The sequence below is a fragment of the Neoarius graeffei genome, chromosome 5 (assembly GCF_027579695.1).
Source record: "Neoarius graeffei isolate fNeoGra1 chromosome 5, fNeoGra1.pri, whole genome shotgun sequence".
Lineage (NCBI taxonomy): Eukaryota > Metazoa > Chordata > Actinopteri > Siluriformes > Ariidae > Neoarius > Neoarius graeffei.
In genome coordinates, this window is record NC_083573.1 from 98860358 (window position 1) to 98880669 (window position 20312).

Here is a 20312-nt window from a genome sequence, read left to right on the forward strand (position 1 = left end):
ACCGTAAATCAGTGGCGGCTGGTAGCCTTTCAAACAGGGGAGGCTGGTTGGTTACGATATTTCCAGATTTTAAAAGAAAAAAGAAAAAACACATCAGTTTTGCCCATACTCTTGCCTCTGATCTGGCTGATTGTTGGCAGGGTCACAAACTGTGAAATAACAGGTTCTTTTGGCCCATTAGCCTACTGTCCAATATACATGATGGTGGTGTTGGGGGGGGGTATATTTTAACATTTTATATTTTAAAATTGTGGCATGTTGTTTAAAAATTGATCATTATTGAAAGCAGCTCTTTGTCAGGAACCTCAGCAGTAACAGCAGAGTGTTCTGGAATAGGCACAAGCACTGACCTTGGGGAGCCAAACATAGAGCTGGGTGCCACACATTTCATTCAGTGACACTTTCCCGATATTTTACTTATTTTGACTGAGAAATGTTTTATTGACAATTTTGATAACCCTTCACTTTTAATCCAGGTCTGTAGTGTGAAATGTTCTCGGCTGTGTTTTTGTTTAAAAATGTTTTCCAAATTGTAGCTGTGTTTAATTCATATCCAGAGAAATATATATTCCAATATAATATACTCAGCATAAACATTTTAAATAGATTCTATATTTTTGGTCCATCCATGACATATTACTAAAGTAGCCTATTTACTGTTGTTGATGTGGGTCACTTGCTGTTAGCCAATTCACTTTCTCGTACCAGGAGAGCTGAAAGGAACGAGTATTATTCCCTACCTTTTTCACCAAGTCAATTTGAGGCGTTGGTCTACCCTGCTCTTTAATTTTAATTTTTTCCTCGAAAGGAAGACTGGCAAATGGCTTCGCCAAAATTAAATCAGCAATGCTTGGCATCCGTGCGCAGCTTTCTTGCTAGCTGACTAGCCCCCTCAAGTTCAAGTTCAGTCACTCAAATAAACAAAATTTCTGGAACTAATATAGCAAACTTGACAACACTATATTTACACTTTATTTACAATGAAAATATATACAAACTAAAAAAGCTGGTAGAAACCGTATGTAATGAATGAAATCGAAATGTAAGCTGATCTCTTACAATACACCACAGCACTTGCGAATCCGCATGGGACTGAACTGAGATTCACCGCTGCCTGTCTATATTTGAAACGAGCTGTCAATCAAAGCAAATATCCGGCCGCTTTCACCAATCACCAGTCTCCTCGCGGAAACTGCCATGTCCCTCCCATGTGAGGCTGGGAGTCTGGTGAGTGGGCGTTTTTGCAGTATTTGTCCAATAATCATCTTGCATTTTGAGATTGAAAAGCGCAGAGCTCCCAAATGCCATTGAAGTCCACTGAGGCTGGGCTGCATCACGCTGTCACGAGGGGGAAAAACTCACGCACACATTAAAGTTATAAAGGAACGATTTCGCACTGTAGTTGGGTTGAGCACATATATTTCTATGATTCTGGATCTGAAATAGCAATGTTATAAGGTCGGCTATAACATAAGCCTAGCGCAATTCATCCTACACGATGTTCGTCATTTTTAGAGGAGGCTGAGCCTCCCTCGTTGTCTTAGAGCAATCGCCCATGCAGTAAATATTCTGTAATAATGTGTATATACAGCTGTAGACTGTTTGTAATTGCCTGTGATCTCCTTCAGATCGTCTGTCCAGCATCCTGACTAATTTTGCCTTCGTGCTCGGCCAATCTGTGTCTAATCTTCTTGACATTTCTGTTTTAACTGCCAGATGTAACACACACACACCGCCTTTTTTTTTTTTTTTAGATCAGATCTGGAGCCCGGGCGGCACGGTGGTGTAGTGGTTAGCGCTGTCGCCTCACAGCAAGAAGGTCCGGGTTCGAGCCCCATGGCCGGTGAGGGCCTTTCTGTGTGGAGTTTGCATGTTCTCCCCGTGTCCGCGTGGGTTTCCTCCGGGTGCGCCGGTTTCCCCCACAGTCCAAAGACATGCAGGTTAGGTTAACTGGTGACTCTAAATTGAGCGTAGGTGTGAATGTGAGTGTGAATGGTTGTCTGTGTCTATGTGTCAGCCCTGTGATGACCTGGCGACTTGTCCAGGGTGTACCCCGCCTTTCGCCCGTAGTCAGCTGGGATAGGCTCCAGCTTGCCTGCGACCCTGTAGAACAGGATAAAGCGGCTAGAGATAATGAGATGAGACCTGGAGCCCAAGCAGAGATGACTATGGGTTAAAACTCAATAAAAAGAAGTTAGAACAAAAGCCACCAAGATGGTGGCCAAGAGATTAATCATACACAAAGAATTTAAAAAAAAAAACAACCATCAAAATCATAGTGTTTATATAAACCAGTAGGATGTAAGTGAAAGTGCAAAATAGAAGAATAAACAGGAAAATCATAACCAACAGGCAAATGATAAGACGTTTTGAATTGTACACGCAAACAGCCAAAGAAATGGACAGAAAGAACGGAGAATACTGTATACAAAAGATAATCAAGCTAACGTTCTATTGGGAAGGGATTTTTTTAAAATAGACAGTATATTTTACATATTATTGCTCAGTAATGTTTCTGGAGGACGTCTGCAGTGACTAGAATGATGCGAACAGTATGAGCATCTGTGTCTCTATGCCTGGTCTGTGTATACTCCATGCAAGCCATGCTGTATTAATACAAACTGTTCTGAGCTTATTAATAGTGCTTGTGGTTTTGAGACGAAGGGGGGGGGGGGGGGGGGGGGTTATGTGTGGCCACACAAGTCGTGCTTGATCACGTCGGTCACATGACCAAACAAGCCTTTCCAATACTAACAATTCAATAACTTTCCTAAATCCCCCCAAAGCGAAACCCTCGGTCTACTGGCTCTGAAAAATCCTTTTAATCTTCGTCCACATGCTATTGTTCTGTATTTTAAACTTGGATGTGATTTTGTTTTGGTTTTGGCTAGAGATGATAGAAAAGAGTAAGCACTTCCTGGAGTGTCTTTATACTGAAGAAAAAAAGGAGAAAGTTTCTTTTTACACTGGAGATAACTGATATAATCTTCACCAATACATCACTTCAGACAGGATATACTCTATAATATACCTGGCCTTATTTATACAGGTTCTTTTACAGGAGGATAAAGAGGTGCTGCACAATTAAATGTGTTTTTTGAGCTGTAAACTAAATGATACGACTGTACTGTTACGAAACACTGCAATGGTGGTGTTAATATTGACAATTTTATCTCATCTCATTATCTCTAGCCGCTTTATCCTGTTCTACAGGGTCGCAGGCAAGCTGGAGCCTATCCCAGCTGACTACGGGCGAAAGGCAGGGTACGCCCTGGACAAGTCGCCAGGTCATCACAGGGCTGACACATAGACACAGACAACCATTCACACTCACATTCACACCTACGGTCAATTTAGAGTCACCAGTTAACCTAACCTGCATGTCTTTGGACTGTGGGGGAAACCGGAGCACCCGGAGGAAACCCACGCGGACACGGGGAGAACATGCAAACTCCGCACAGAAAGGCCCTCGCCGGCCGCAGGGCTCGAACCCAGAACCTTCTTACTGTGAGGTGACAGTGCTAACCACTACACCACCGTGCTGCCCCTGAGTAAGACCTGTAACCCTCAAATGTAACTCACTCTGGATAAGGATGTCTGCCAAATCCTTTATTCCTACAGACCACCAGAAATGTTGAACAGTGGATGAAAGATACCAGTGTCACAATGATTTTTGACAGATGATAGAGCCGTCTTTCATGAGTATGTACAGTTGAGGTACTTGGGCTACATTATGACTCGAGATCTGGACTGGGCATAATAGGGATTGATGTACATTCTAGTAATCAGTGAAAGAAGTCAATCCAACACAGTAATCAATCACCTACACTTTAAACAGAAATGTAATGTTGGGCCAAAGATCAATATCAGAACCATGAGGACCCCATTTGCAATGGACAAATCCATTTGAGGGCTACTTGAATGCTGAAAGTATAGAACGCTCAAAAAGTCAGAATGAAATCATTATTTGCACTGAGAGCACATAAGTTGGAGGTGCTATTAAACAAGCAATGGAACTTCACACCCATACACTTCTAAAGTGTTCTTTTAACATTATTACTGGTGCCCTGTGTCTGGTTGGAGTCTCATCACATCGCTCCTGTGGAGGACGGCCCCATGTGGACAGTTGAAAGTCACACTTGGAAGACGCTCTGGACTCTTACAGTAATGCTTTTATGGCTGAGGACTACAGTTGACTTGCTAACTTTAGGACTGCAGTTGTCATGAACAGTTTCTCACTCAAGTTTCCATCAATGAAGAGTTTATAACATCAACGAAACTGACTTCTTGTTAAAACTGTTAATATTATAGCCATGCTGTCTGTTGTTGCCCAAATGAGGATGGGTTCCCTTTTGAGTCTGGTTCCTCTCGAGGTTTCTTCCTCATGTCGTCTGAGGGAATTTTTCCTTGCCACCGTCGCCACAGGCTTGCTCATTGGGGATAGATTAGGGATAAAATTAGCTCATGTTTTAAGTTATTCAAATTCTGTAAAGCTACTTTGCGACAATGTTTATTGTTTAAAGCGCTATTTCAGTAAAATCATGGCTGAATTCTACAACCCCAAATCAGAAAAAGTTGTGACGGTATGGAAAATACAAATAAATAAAGAAAAAAGCAGTGATTTCTAACTTGACTTTGACTTGTATTTCATTGCAGACAGAATGAACCCAAGATAATTCATGTTTTGTTGGTCAGCTTAATTTCATTTGTTAAAATATATATACATTCCTGCGTTTCACATTCCAAAAAAGTTGGGATGGGGCCAATTTAGGGCTAGTAGTGAGGTTAAACAGTTAAATAATGATGTGATGTGAAACAGGTGATGTCAACAGGTGACTTTAATCATGATTTGGTACAAAATCAGTATCCAGGAAAGGCCTAGTCTTTCAGGAGTAAAGATGAGTGGAGGATCTCCAGTATGTCAACAAATGGATGAGAAAATAATTAAAATGTTTAAAAACAATGTTCCTCAAAGAAAGATAAGAAGGGATTTGGGTATTTCACCCTCTACGGTGCATAATATCATTCAACAATTCAAGGAATCTGGAGGAATTTCAGTGTGTAAAGGGCAAAGGGCTCAAGCCTAATCTGAACACCCGTGATCTCCGATCCCTCAGATGGCACTGCATCAAGAACCATCATTCATCTACAGCTGATAGAACCACATGGGCTCAGGATTACTTTGGCAAACCTTTGTAAAGCACAATACAGAGTTACATCAACAAACACCAATTAAAACTTTACTGTGCAAAAAGGAAGCCTTATGTTAACTGTGTCCATAAACACTGTCGAGTTCTCTGGGCTCGGAGGCATCTGGGATGGACCATCACACAGTGGAAGCATGTATTATGGTCAGACAAATCAGTATTCTAGGTCTTTTTTGGAAGAAATGGACGCTGTGTGCTCCGGACCAAAGAGAAAAAGGACCATCCAGACTGTTACCAGGAACAAATCCAAAAGCCAGGGTGTGTCCTGGTACTGTATGGGGTTGTGTCAGTGCCCTTGGCAAAGGTAACTTACACTTCTGTGATGGAGCATTAATGTAGAAAAGTAAGGTGAGATTTTGAAGCAACACAATAGAGAACGTGTGGAGAATTTAGAAATGAAAAATATGACAGTGACGACCCTGTACTGTTACACACCTTAAGACCTGCTTGCAAGAAGAACGGGACAAAATAAGACCTGCAACACTTCATCACTTGGTGTCTTCAGTCCATATACGATACATCTTTTAAGTGTTGCGGGGTTGTGAGAAGGAATGGCAACATTATAAAGTGGTAAATGCTTTACTGTCTCAACTTTTTAAAAAACGTGCTGCAATAAAACTCTTGAGGTAAAACATAAATCATGTGCTGTTGTATTGTTTTGAGTGCAGTACAGGTCAAAGATTATTTACAAATCATTGTTTTCAGTTTTAATTTCAATTTCAACGTACTGTCCTAACTTTTTCTGATTTGGGGTTGTATAACGAATATGTGATCATGCGCGTTCTTCATGTCAGAAATTAAACTGAAGATCTTCTAATGATAGAATGCAGAAAACAGGCTTTTATAAACACAAACATTCTTCAGAGTGAGCTCGAGTTAATAAGTATTTTCTGTCCATTGGCATGTCATCTCATGCCATCCTCCTACTGGTGGCTCACGAAATCGGTTGATGGTGAGCGCATCATATTATGCGTCCTAACACCATTGTTCTCAACTCATGCATCAAGAATTCCTTTACATTGTGTGATTTTTGTCTGCAGCGTCGAAGTCAGCCCCAAAACCATACAGCATAAAGCCGGCTTAAGAATCAGAAATGGCTGCCACACAAACTTTCAGCATGGTTGGATAACCACTTGAAGTTAACAAGTCCTGAGGGAACCAAAGTCCCATGGGAACTGAGCACTGCACAGCATCGCACAGACTAAGTGCACACTACTCAGGAAACATTCTCCAGTCACAGACACGCAGAACTTCAGCAGTATTGTTAGGGCATTTGCAAAGTTGAATGATCTCCCACAGTGTAGATACGCAGTCCTTCACCTGTGACCAATCTTATGTGAAAGCGATCTGGATGTGGACACCACATTTAGCCTTGGAGCTGGGACATAAGATCTGTCCTGAGTGGAGGGTGCTGTGGCAAACCCTTCAACCATGGAACTATCAGCAGGACACCATGATTGAAAACCATGTTTACATTTCAGGATAAAGAAATTTGAAGATGGTGTAATGCACACTGGTGGTGTAGTGGTTAGTACTCTCGCCTCACAACAAGAAGGTTCTGGGTTCGAGCCCAGTGGCTGATGGGGGCCTTTCTGTGTGGAGTTTGCATGTTCTCCCCATGTCTGTGTGGGTTTCCTCCGGGTGCTCTGGTTTCCCTCACAGTCCAAATGCATGCAAGTTAGGTTAATTGATGGCTCTAAATTGACTGTGAGTGTGAATGGTTGTTTGGCTCTACGTGTCAGCCCTGCAATGATTTGGTGACTTGTCCAGGGTGTACCCCGCCTCTCACCCATAGTCAGCTGGGATAGGCTTCAGCAACCCTGCACAGGATAAGCAGTTACGGATAATGGATGGATGTAATGCACACAGGTGGAGTGGGGAAATTATTATCTGGACTGCTTTCGGGGACAGCCATCGCTCCCATGGAACAAGGGTACATCACTATAACAGCTAGAGATCATTAGCTAATAGTGCAGAAAAGTGAACATAGTATATCAGAAGATGGTATTGTATATAAGGGAAAAAAACACACACACTCTTGAACTACTTTCCCCCGACACCATACTGGTACCAGGAGGAGGGCACAGATCACAAAAATTTGCAATGTGAATCTATTCAAATCTACTGGCAAATAGAAAAGGTCACCAGCCACCTGATGGTGTATTTATGGTTTATAATGCCCATATCCATTCTGTACAAAGGACACAGATGAGTCTTGAGACCTGAAAGAAGTCTTCTTCTGATTCAGGGTCAACCACAATCTGGAGAAATGGCTCTTATGGTTCACAACAGCTCTTATTCATCAAATAAGTATATGAGCAATTCAGATCATTCGATTAACCTACACAATATTTACTTACAGTTTCCTTATTCCTTCATGTCAGTGTCATCTGTGGTTCATTTTTACGAGATCTTATATAATAGGCAAGTTCAGTCTCAAGAACCCATTTGATTTCTGGAGGTTGAGCTGCACTTTTTGCTGTGACTGTAAAGTCCTATAAGAGTATCATATACATTTAAGGAAGCGATGGGCTATTGGTTAGAAAAGCAGCTTTGGGACCAAAACATTGCTGGTTTGATTCCCTGGACCAGCAGAACTGGTTGAAGTGCCCTTGAGCAAGGCACCTAACCTCCAACTGCCCTGGCAAGAGTGGTAGCGTACCTTGTATCTGACTAGCCAATGATGTGATCATCAGTTCGGGTGGTGCCCAAACAAAGCAAGAATCACATACTCTTCCACGTGCATCACAAACGTAAGGAGCTGTCATAGCCTAGTTTGTGGGCCGGTGGGCAAACTGCCGTTGAGTGTATCACTTCGAATGCCCGGGGTTGCGCATTCTCAAAGGTAGCAAAGCTGTGCTTCACTATTTGCTTCCAGGAGCCCCTATCCTTTGCACACCCTTCCTAGGTGTTCATGTCAATGTGCGTTTCGTTGACATCACATTTAAAGATGTCCTTGTAGCGCAGGTATGGCCTACCAATCAGTCATTTTTTCCTGAGCAAGCTCTCCGTACAGAAGATCCTTAGGGATCCTACCATCTGCCATTCGAACCACGTGACCCATCCAACGCATACGTCTTTGCTTCAAGATGCTAAACATTGACGTGATGTCTGCGCGTTCCAAGACTGAGTTGTTTGGGATTTTTTCCTGCCACTTAATGTTGAGGATTTGTTGATTTTGCATGTGGAATGTACTTAGCCTTTTCTCCTGACAGGCTCTAAGGGTCCATGTTTCGCTGTTGTATAGTGGAGTGCGAAGGTCTGATAGGGGTGTGTGTAAATGGAAACTTAGTTCACCTAAATTAATAAATAATTATTTAATTAAGGGGCAGCACGGTGGTGTAGTGGTTAGCGCTGTCGCCTCACAGCAAGAAGGTCCGGGTTCGAGCCCCGTGGCCGGTGAGGGCCTTTCTGTGTGGAGTTTGCATGTTCTCCCCGTGTCCGCGTGGGTTTCCTCCGGGTGCTCCGGTTTCCCCCACAGTCCAAAGACATGCAGGTTAGGTTAACTGGTGACTCTAAATTGAGCGTAGGTGTGAATGTGAGTGTGAATGGTTGTCTGTGTCTATGTGTCAGCCCTGTGATGACCTGGCGATTTGTCCAGGGTGTACCCCGCCTTTCGCCCGTAGTCAGCTGGGATAGGCTACAGCTTGCCTGCGACCCTGTAGAACAGGATAAAGCGGCTAGAGATAATGAGAATGAGATGAGATGAATTATTTCATTAAATTTGAAGAAGAACAACTTTATTCATCACACGTACACTTGTGAAATTCCTCTCTGCATTTAACCCATCTGAAGCCACATAGCCCAGGGAGCAGTTGGGTGTTAGGTGCCTTGCTCAAGGGCACTTCAGCCCATGGCTGCCCCATGTTAACCTAACCTGCATGTCTTTGGACTGTGGGGGAAACCGGAGCACCCGGAGGAAACCCACACAGACACGGGGAGAACATGCAAACTCCACACAGAAAGGCCCCCGTCGGCCACTGGGCTCAAACCTAGGACCTTCTTGCTGTGAGGCGACAGCGCTAACCACTACACCACCGTGATATCACTTCAGTTACTTATGAGCCTTTTTTTAAATCCAGTTTTTAAATAGATGTCAGCAGGTGAGAAACAGCAGAGATACAGAGCTCGTCAGGATGCTGATCCTGGAAGAAGGGCAGCATATTTAGAGAAGCAGAGAGAGCCAGGGCATAAAGTGTGTAACTTTCATTCAGTACGTTTACAGTCACACTAATATTCCACTCTTATTCCAAATATGACAATATTCAGAATTTGACACAGGTCATGGAAACACCATATTCCAAATTTGGCCTGATTTCGAATTTAGTATTTTCCGATGAAGCTATATGCGATATGCCGATATTATTCAGGTTTTAGGAGCGATCTTTGGACATGTATACAATGCCTTTGGGAATATGCGTCTCAGCTGGAGGTTTTACAGCAGTTTGATTGCAACACACGGCCTCTTTCCTGTTTACAGTCAGCTCTGTGATTCGTACACAAACAAACTAGACCATCAGTGTATGCACAGCTTCATGTAAACTAAATTATTAGTGGAATATTCATTTTCATTAGCCATGTAAACAGCTGAAAAGGAATATATTGTCTTTTTTGGAATAAGGACAAAAACTGTAATATGTTACACCTCATTCTTTCACATTTAAAATTCCGAACATGGTGCTTCTGATATCCTTTAAAGTTTACTGGACATCTACACAGGCTAGGGTTTTGCATGACATCTCTTAAAACTATAAAAATGGCCTGTAAGGTAGTTTTATATTTAACAGTTATTCCACGAAATCGAGTCGTACATGAGCTGATAACTGACGAGGTGCATAGCACCGAGTCGGTTATAATCCATGTACGACAAGATTGAGTGGAATAACTGTTTTATTCTATCCGTATTCACTGGATTCTGAGAAACAGAGCATTTCTATTTTTATTTTTTAGAAATTCGATCAATAAAAACTTTATACAAAACATCCGACAAAATCATTTCCGCTTAGAATGTAAACAAACCGGCGCAATGACAGGAGCAATTTGTGAAAAACGTGATCAAAATAATTTTTGAAAAATAAAAAAAAGATATGTTCTGACTATCAAATACTTTCATTCCATACTTTGTAGCTTTTATTTTTATTTTTTGGGGCGTTCTTCTTCTTCTTCTTTAGGTTTTTTTTTGGCAGTTGGTAAACCAACTTAAAGGTGCATTACTGCCACCGACTGGGCTGGAGTGTGGAACAGGAGATGGGGGGGAGAAACCTTATATTCTTTTAACTATTTTTCTCATCTCATCTCATTATCTCTAGCCGCTTTATCCTGTTCTACAGGGTCGCAGGCGAGCTGGAGCCTATCCCAGCTGACTATGGGCGAAAGGCGGGGTACACCCTGGACAAGTCGCCAGGTCATCACAGGGCTGACACATAGACACAGACAACCATTCACACTCACATTCACACCTACGGTCAATTTAGAGTCACCAGTTAACCTAACCTGCATGTCTTTGGACTGTGGGGGAAACCGGAGCACCCGGAGGAAACCCACGCAGACACGGGGAGAACATGCAAACTCCACACAGAAAGGCCCTCGCCGGCCACGGGGCTCGAACCCGGACCTTCTTACTGTGAGGTGACAGTGCTAACCACTACACCACCGTGCCGCCTGACTCAGAAATAAAGCTTGGTTATTTGCAACTAACAAAAACTTGTCTCTCCAGCAAACTTCTTGCTATTGTTGTCTGAATAAGTATTTTCAAAAATACTATAACAAGGAGTTTTGAGTTGCACTCAGTTTTGTTCGCTCCTTGAGAGAAACCCTGTGCATCTCCTAATTTAAGATGTGTGAGCAGGAGGTTGTTTTGCATTTGATGGATAGAGGACCTTGTGGCCTGAAGTTCATGGCAAGAAAATTGTAGCTTTTTGTCGGGGACAACGTTTGCAGCGTTTGTGAAGTGATTGAAGACCTCTATTACAATATTTAGTCAACACATTTTTGTCTGTTGTACTTTAGGGAAGACTTACCTCAGTCTTTACCTGTTATTCCTCTCTTCATTTTATTTATATATTAATTTATTTGTTTCGCGTTCCTTAAATACAATTGCAACAACATACATTTTCATTGTTAGCCTCACAAGAATATCATAATTAGGTGAACAAGAAGATTCAGTTGGCAGAACTATCGTTTAAACTTGAAAACATGAGTAAAGTCAACAACAGTAGTCAAAAGTTGAGAAAACCCAAAAATCTCTTGCAGCATGTTGCCTTGATAATTTGAGTTTTCTCAACATTTTCGTTTTTACAGTGTAGCAGAATTGACTCAAGCACTTACGAGTACAATCGTATTTTATTTGTTGCTGTGCAGGATTTAATCAAATGACTGTAATGACATCTAGTTTGTCCGTAACGTAGTTGACAAACTAAGACTACGTTCAGACTGCATCCCTGAAACGACCCATATCCAATTTTTTTGCCCATATGCGACCTGTATCCGATTTGTTATTGACAATCTGAACGACACAGATCCGATTTTTTCACATGCGACCCAGGCCGCTTGGATATGTGGTCCTAATTCCGATGCATATCCGATATTTTCACATGCGACTGCAGTCTGACCGGACAGGTCACATTCATGCGACCTACACATCATCAACAAGAGACAAACGTCACTATTCTGCATTGGCTAATCCCGCCTCTTTGATGGAAAACAACAACATTTGTACAGTTTTCAGAATTTAAATAGACTTTTATAGAATTGATCAAGCTAATGGTGGATTTGGTAGGGACCTGGATGTTGATCTGTTAGCCTGATTAAATAAAACAGTTTCTATAACTGATTTATAACTTAAACCATCCTGTATTATAAGATTATAAGATTGTTCTGGAAATTTCCAGTAATTTGACACCTTCGGTCTCATTAGTCTGCTGCCCACATTAATCAGATTATTGTGTGAGTTCTGCCGCCGCCACAAAAACCACATCGCCAGGTCTCGCCTCGTCTCCATAGCAAACTGCACTGGTGTTTCTGCACCTTGAGCCAGCGCTGAGAGAAGCTGCAGAATTCAGCTGGCTATAAACAATCTAAATAAATATTTATAAAAATGTAGAAAAAGTTTATTAATATGACGAAATAAATATGTGCAAATTATTAAGCCTGAATTAAGAGTTTGGTAATACAGCGGCCGTATCCCAAATGACTGCCTACTGAAGCTCGAGTGCACTATATAGAGTTTAAAAATCCATTACTTCCTAGTAACATGTAGTGCACTTGTATAGAAATTAGAGAGACATTTAGGAGTCAACCCTCGTTACCAGGCTACACGTTTTCATTTCAGTTCAGAAACAAAAACACACACGAGACCTCACACTTTAACACTAACCAGATAATTAAACAAGCAAACAAAAAAAGAAATCATTAAACATGAAGAGTGCGCTTTTTTTTTGTTTACGTATTACGTAGATGTGCTTATTACGTGTCAATTTGCGCATGCGGGACACTTTTGGGTCGTTTTCCGTTCATATTGGAGATCGCATACAAGTCTCATATAATTGGTAATGTGAACGGCCTAACAAAAAAATCGGATTTCACAACAAATCGGATATGGGTCGTTTCAGGTTGCAGTCTGAACGTAGTGTAAGTAGTGAAAACATCCTTTCCCTTAACAAAATAAAAAAACCCCCAAAATGTTAATGTTTAAACTTTGCAAATAAAAGTTATGGTACACTGAAGGAATATACTGTTCTAATCTGAACCACTGATTGTTCTACTGAAAAAGGACATTGTTTTATACATTTTGTTGATGTGAAATGTACCACACATTAACGAATAACTCGTAAACAATCCATGAAAGGGCAGGGTAGGTGATGTTATGTGAACTATGTCATTGCCAAGCTACTTGTGTTATAAGCAAGGGGACATTTTGGCTACAAATACCTCAACAGTAGAAGGGGCTCTGCTCCACTCCTGGAGTAAGGTGGTGCCTTGACTGAAAACCAAGACATACCATATTTTCCCTATGGCTAAGATGAATTGCTGTGTAAGCTGTCATCTGGTCAAGTGGAGACTGTGGAATTTGGAGGCTATGGGAAAAAGTTTGTCAGTGGGAGAATTTATTTACAGCAGGGAAGCTAATGGTGACGTCACTGTAGCCAGGGCTGCCAACTTTTTGAAATTCCTTGGAGTGTGATTTTTTTTTGGGGGGGGGGGGGTCGATGGCAAAATTTTTCCGCACACCATGCAGTAAGTGGGAATTTTGTATTCAGTTTGATATTCACTTGTCCCCCTGCATTCTGGTGTTTTGTTTGTGGGTCGTCCAGCTGGAGATGGACAATGGGGGGGGGGTTGAGATTTTGGATTTAGTAGATGTTCCTGCATTCTGGTGGATTTTTGGAGTGGCCTGCTGTGCCATACCTACATTCTTACACACCCTGACTTGCCAGGCCTTCAGCTTGTGGCCAACAAAAGCACCAAGTTTTGGCTTAAAAGCCCCCACACTAGAAAACTACAGATGACTGCCAATGTTCCTGTAGCCCTATAGACCTGTGTTTCAGATTTAAAGGCAAGTTCATGTTTGAAAATATTTCATCAGCTAAGCCTAAACACCTTCTGAATTGAAACTAAATGTTAAGTTTTTAATAACTGTTGCAAAAAATAAGATTGTTCCTCACTGACTATTCATTATGCATTTAAGGGCTTTCCCCACCACTGGGTTCAGCAGAAGATTGGCATGGGGAAAAATATCAACAGCAAAAGAACAAATAAAATGCTTAAACAGTAAGCAAAATGTGCATGTGCTACAAGAAACATTAAAATTATTAAGTTTGAACAGTATTGAAACACAAAAAGCTGAACCTTGGCCATAGGTGGGAATGTGCACACAAAGTTGGGCTTAAAAATTTTGGTCATACTTAAATAAGCTATATTAATATATTTCTTATTAATTTATTTCTTATCTATGTTTCTTATTAGTAATAGAGCATTCGTCAGGGCCTGTTATCTGACAAATATTCTCTACCTGTCTTGCCCTCTTTGAAACCCTGTCTCCTCAGTATATTGTTCTGTCTTTTTTTTTTTAATTATTCACAAGTTCATGTTCTTTGATATTACAGGTGACCATGCTTTATTTACTTTAACTGAGCAATTACATACATCATAAATAATTAAAAATAAATACCCTGTAAATAAAAAATAGGTATGGTGGCTAATGGCTCTTCTTGCATTTGTAATATTATCTCTTACTTGCTTTATTTTACAACATTTCCAGTACGGCTTCAAATAAAGTCATAAAGTATGATAACATACAGTAAACAAACTAAAAATGTGCTTAATAACCGTGTGCTAAGGAGGTGCTCTCCCGTGCTGCTTGTTGGGGAAGCTAGAGGCTGTGGCACGGCAGTAGGCCTATAATGATTTAGCATGCCTAGTACACAGCTCTCAATATGGCATTAAATATTCTCACAACACTTATAGGCTAAAACGATTAAGAAACTTTATATAAGTTCATAATTATGCCAGTAACACCACACATTGGCGTGCATATGTACAAACCTGTTTGAGACACCCGTCTTCAACTCGGATACCTTCTTCTCTCTCCTCTTCCTCTAAATTGACGGTAGGCAATTATCCAACTTCCGGCGAGTGCAGCATCATTAGATGCGCCACCTACCATAGGGGAGTGTGTACAGAAGGGAACACCTCTCTGTCTGTTTAGCCGTGCGTAAGGCGTAATTGATCAATCGCAAGTGGTTGGCGCGACGCAATGGGTAGCCTAGATTAGATAGATAAACTAGATTTTTTTCTAGTGTGAGAAATCAGAGGTATGGCGTGTGAGCGTGTGAAGACATTCAAATGTGTGTGTCTCACGCTCATTGCATGAGAGTTGGCAGCCCAGCTGTAGCTTTATGAGACTCAGTTCTCTCTGAGGAAAAAAAGTTTCTTGAAGGATTCTTTGGATGGTTAATGGTCCTTTGGTTTCTAAACTGGTTCAACATGGAACCCACACTTAAGGGGAAACCTGTAGGGGAGTTCCTACACAAGGACAAGCTGAAAAATCTTTCAAGTCTTGCTTACTGTATGTGTGTAGAAGATATACATTTCTGCTAGGTCTTGATGGCAAGACCATACTCATTATGGATCCATTTGTTTGAGGATTAGTTGGAGCCATGGGTTGAGAAAACATGGGTCCAGTCCATGGGCTGCCAACTGATGATCCCAGCTCTATGTCAACCATAAAAGTGGCACTACATATAGGCTGTAATACGAAGGGAAGCCATGGCCTAATGATTAGAGAAGCAGCTTTGGAACCAAAAGGTTGTTGGTTTGATTCCTTGGACCAGCAGGAATGGCTGACGCACCCTTCAGCAAGGCACCTAACCCCCATCTGCTCCTCAGGCTGTTCTGGGTATGTTGTCCATCGGTCTGGATCTGCTAAATGGCATTTATGTAAAACCAATTTAACTGGTGTTATCTAGGTTTAAAATAGGGGAGCCATATTTAGACCTTTAAAAGGTGAAATCAAACTGTTTAACTGTGAAATAAAGTTGACTTGCTTGAAGATAAACAAGATATATAAGTAGAGAATTCAGCTTTTATGTATGGTAAGGCAAGACTAGTCCAGACATTATATCACTGCAACTCAAATGGTTCCAGCACTAACTGCACCTATCCTGTTACCTGTTAGGTTCCATTTGCTTTGTGTATTTAACCAGTTCACTCACCATTAATCTCTGTGATGTTTGCCATTTGCTTCTATCCTTTGTGTACGAGTTTTATTGCCCTGCATTGGTCAGGATATCTGAGTGATAGATTGACGGATATCTGCCTACTTCCTGGTTGCAATTTTTGCCTGACAATTTAGATTAAAAAAAGCTTGCAGTTCCATCCAACTGATTCCGCTTCATGACAGAAAATTTCACCACTGACATTGATGTAGCAATCTCACCAGACTTGGAACACAGAAACGCCATTAAACTGTCTGATGGTGTGGCTAACCAGGGCAAGCTGACCATCATCAATATAGATATTTGGACTCCGCAATAGAACAAAGTCCCCAAACACTACAACTCGTCATTTGCCTGATGCTGAGATCCATTCTTTACTCACCACCAGCACTGCCTCCTCCCCTCATCAAATCTGCCATCTCTACTCCCAGTGTTGGGGCTTCCTGCTGCAATGCTTTCTGTATTTCACCCATCAACTGGCAGCTTCCCTCTCTATCAATACCAGTATCACTACAGTCCTCTCGACGTTTACCTGAAGGTAAACGAGAAATGAACATTTTCGGACACTGTAAATTATATTCCAGAGGGGAAAAAAGGACAGGACTTAAGGAAGGGGTGCAGTGCAATCTTGTTTGGCATATTGACAGTTTAACCTTGGATGCCTTGTAAATCAAGCGGTCCCACAGGTCTTCCTACAAACTATGATTTGGACGAAAACCCATGCAGTTGGCTGCCTCCCAGCTGACCTCTGAGGAGAAATGAAGAAGAATACAGAGGCTGTTTGGCTACTGTGGAGAGGTTAACCATAGCCTCAAGAAGTGCACTCAGTAGATGGCAGGGTTATAAATAAGATAACCATCAAGTATTGATACCAAGTTACTTTGCTGGTATTCAGTAAAGAACAGCTAACTCTTGTTTTTTCAACATATACCTCTGAAGAGCATACAACCTAATCAGGATTTGAGAGGGTGTAATCTGTTTTCTGTCATGAGGGTCACTATGAAAACCTTATCATTCCATATGCCAGCAAAGAGACTTTTTCCTTGACAGGGCTCCTTGTTGACCTTCAACCATCCAGTGAACACTATCATTAGAATAGTTGACTGATTGTCTAAAGATGAGAAATGAATTATCATCATCAGAATGGACAGGTGGAGAGCACCAACCAGAATTCCACCTTATACAGTCACTCCAGAAGTGAACAAGTTACATTACAGGCATTTAGCAGATGCTTTTATCCAGAGCAAGGTATAACATATCCAGAGAAGCCTGGTGAGCAGTTGGGGTTTTCAAACTGGACTAGAACCCGCAACCTTTTGGTCCCAAAGCTGCTTCTCTAACCATTAGGCCATGGCTTCCCCTTGAGTAGGTCCTCAAGGCTGAATGAGAATGGGAGAAAGCCCACATGACTTAACACCAAGCTTGCAGATGCCACAAGGCACTGATCCATTTAAAAATATATAAATCATGAACCAACCCAGTAGCTTACTGTTTACAACTGACCAGTCAATAAAAGATCTCATCCTCCTTCCGTGTTTCTCTATTCAGAACAGTGGTTGATGGACCCTTGATCGAAGCAGTACCCTTCAACCAGCCCCTCCTCCATCAACAAAAAATGCTCCATCAACAAAAATTGGACTCATGATGACAAGATCTAATTGACTGTGATAGGTATGGCTGAGAGGAGAGCTGGGTATAGACTACTGACAAATTCATTGACAATTTTCACCACCTTCATCCAGATCAACCCAGTCCTTGTCCAGGGAAGGGGGTGGACTACAGTCACATCCAAATCCACCACTAATCCAGGAGCCACAAGGCCAGACATAATATGGCTCCTACACTCTCAGAAAACAAAGTACATCATTGTACCTTTAGGGGTACAATGGCTTGTCACTGGGGCAGCACCCTATAAGGTGTTTATTTGTACTCTTTACTGCTTGGGAACATACAAGTACCTTTTTGACCCTTCAAGTTACCTTGAAGTCCAATAATGAGCCCTAGGGGGTACATTAGTGTAGAATGTACCTTGAGGGACAGAAATGGATGCCGACTGTAGCCCTATTTTTGACAGTGTATTCACCTGATTAGTAACGGCACCTTTTACTTGTTCAGTCTCATTTGTTCAGTGTTCAGTCACTGCTAAAACATTGTGATGTTTTACAACCCCGATTCCAAAAAAGTTGGGACAAAGTACAAATTGTAAATAAAAATGGAATGCAATGATGTGGAAGTTTCAAAATTCCATATTTTATTCAGAATAGAACATAGATGACATATCAAATGTTTAAACTGAGAAAATGTATCATTTAAAGAGAAAAATGAGGTGATTTTAAATTTCATGACAACACATCTCAAAAAAGTTGGGACAAGGCCATGTTTACCACTGTGAGACATCCCCTTTTCTCTTTACAACAGTCTGTAAACGTCTGGGGACTGAGGAGACAAGTTGCTCAAGTTTAGGGATAGGAATGTTAACCCATTCTTGTCTAATGTAGGATTCTAGTTGCTCAACTGTCTTAGGTCTTTTTTGTCGTATCTTCCGTTTTATGATGCGCCAAATGTTTTCTATGGGTGAAAGATCTGGACTGCAGGCTGGCCAGTTCAGTACCCGGACCCTTCTTCTACGCAGTCATGATGCTGTAATTGATGCAGTATGTGGTTTGGCATTGTCATGTTGGAAAATGCAAGGTCTTCCCTGAAAGAGACGTCGTCTGGATGGGAGCATATGTTGCTCTAGAACCTGGATATACCTTTCAGCATTGATGTTGTCTTTCCAGATGTGTAAGCTGCCCATGCCACACGCACTAATGCAACCCCATACCATCAGAGATGCAGGCTTCTGAACTGAGCGCTGATAACAACTTGGGTCGTCCTTCTCCTCTTTAGTCCGAATGACACGGCGTCCCTGATTTCCATAAAGAACTTCAAATTTTGATTCGTCTGACCACAGAACAGTTTTCCACTTTGCCACAGTCCATTTTAAATGAGCCTTGGCCCAGAGAAGACGTCTGCGCTTCTGGATCATGTTTAGATACGGCTTCTTCTTTGAACTATAGAGTTTTAGCTGGCAACGGCGGATGGCACGGTGAATTGTGTTCACAGATAATGTTCTCTGGAAATATTCCTGAGCCCATTTTGTGATTTCCAATACAGAAGCATGCCTGTATGTGATGCAGTGCCGTCTAAGGGCCCGAAGATCACGGACACCCGGTATGGTTTTCCGGCCTTGACCCTTACGCACAGAGATTCTTCCAGATTCTCTGAATCTTTTGATGATATTATACACTGTAGATGATGATATGTTCAAACTCTTTGCAATTTTACACTGTCGAACTCCTTTCTGATATTGCTCCACTATTTGTCAGCGCAGAATTAGGGGGATTTGTGATCCTCTTCCCATCTTTACTTCTGAGAGCCGCTGCCACTCCAAGATGCTCTTTTTATACCCAGTCATGTTAATGACCTATTGCCAATTGACCTAATGAGTTGCAATTTGGTCCTCCAGCTGTTCCTTTTTTGTACCTTTAACTTTTCCAGCCTCTTATTGCCCCTGTCCCAACTTTTTTGAGATGTGTTGCTGTCATGAAATTTCAAATGAGCCAATATTTGGGATGAAATTTCAAAATGTCTCACTTTCGACATTTGATATGTTGTCTATGTTCTATTGTGAATACAATATCAGTTTTTGAGATTTGTAAATTATTGCATTCCGTTTTTATTGACAATTTGTACTTTGTCCCAACTTTTTTGGAATCGGGGTTGTACTCTTTCCATTGCGCATTTCTGAGCTTTGTTTTTCTGTTTGCTACTACTGGTTTGCCTTTTGCTTCTGTCCTTTGATTGCCCTGCATTGTTCTGGATATATAACTGATTGACCCCTGCCTTCTTCCTGGTTACATTTTGCTGTTTTTTTCCCCTCCCTGTTCTTCCTGTTTTTGCCTGTTGATTTGGATATTTAATTACAAAGCTTGCACTTACATCCAGCTGCTTTTGCTTCATGAGCACTTTTTAGGCATTAGAGCACTTGGCGCTTAAGAATTGTTTTAAATGAATGAAACCTAATTACTTACACAATTCCTTGTGTACAATGTCTTTAAAACATTTTTGTTGGAGATTTGAATGATGCCAATGAACAGCATCAAGCTAAACTGAATGTCTAATAAGAACTTTTGCAAGTTTCAGAAAATTTTTGAGGATTTTTGTTTATTGCAGTTAATAAAAATGGTACACCATACTTTCACCTGCTACACAGATAACTATACATTTAAATATACTGTATTTAGATACTGCCTAAAAGTGGAGCTCCCAATGAGTGTAAAATGTGTTCATAAATAATCCCATGTTATTTTTCTCATCTCATTATCTGTAGCCGCTTTATCCTGTTCTA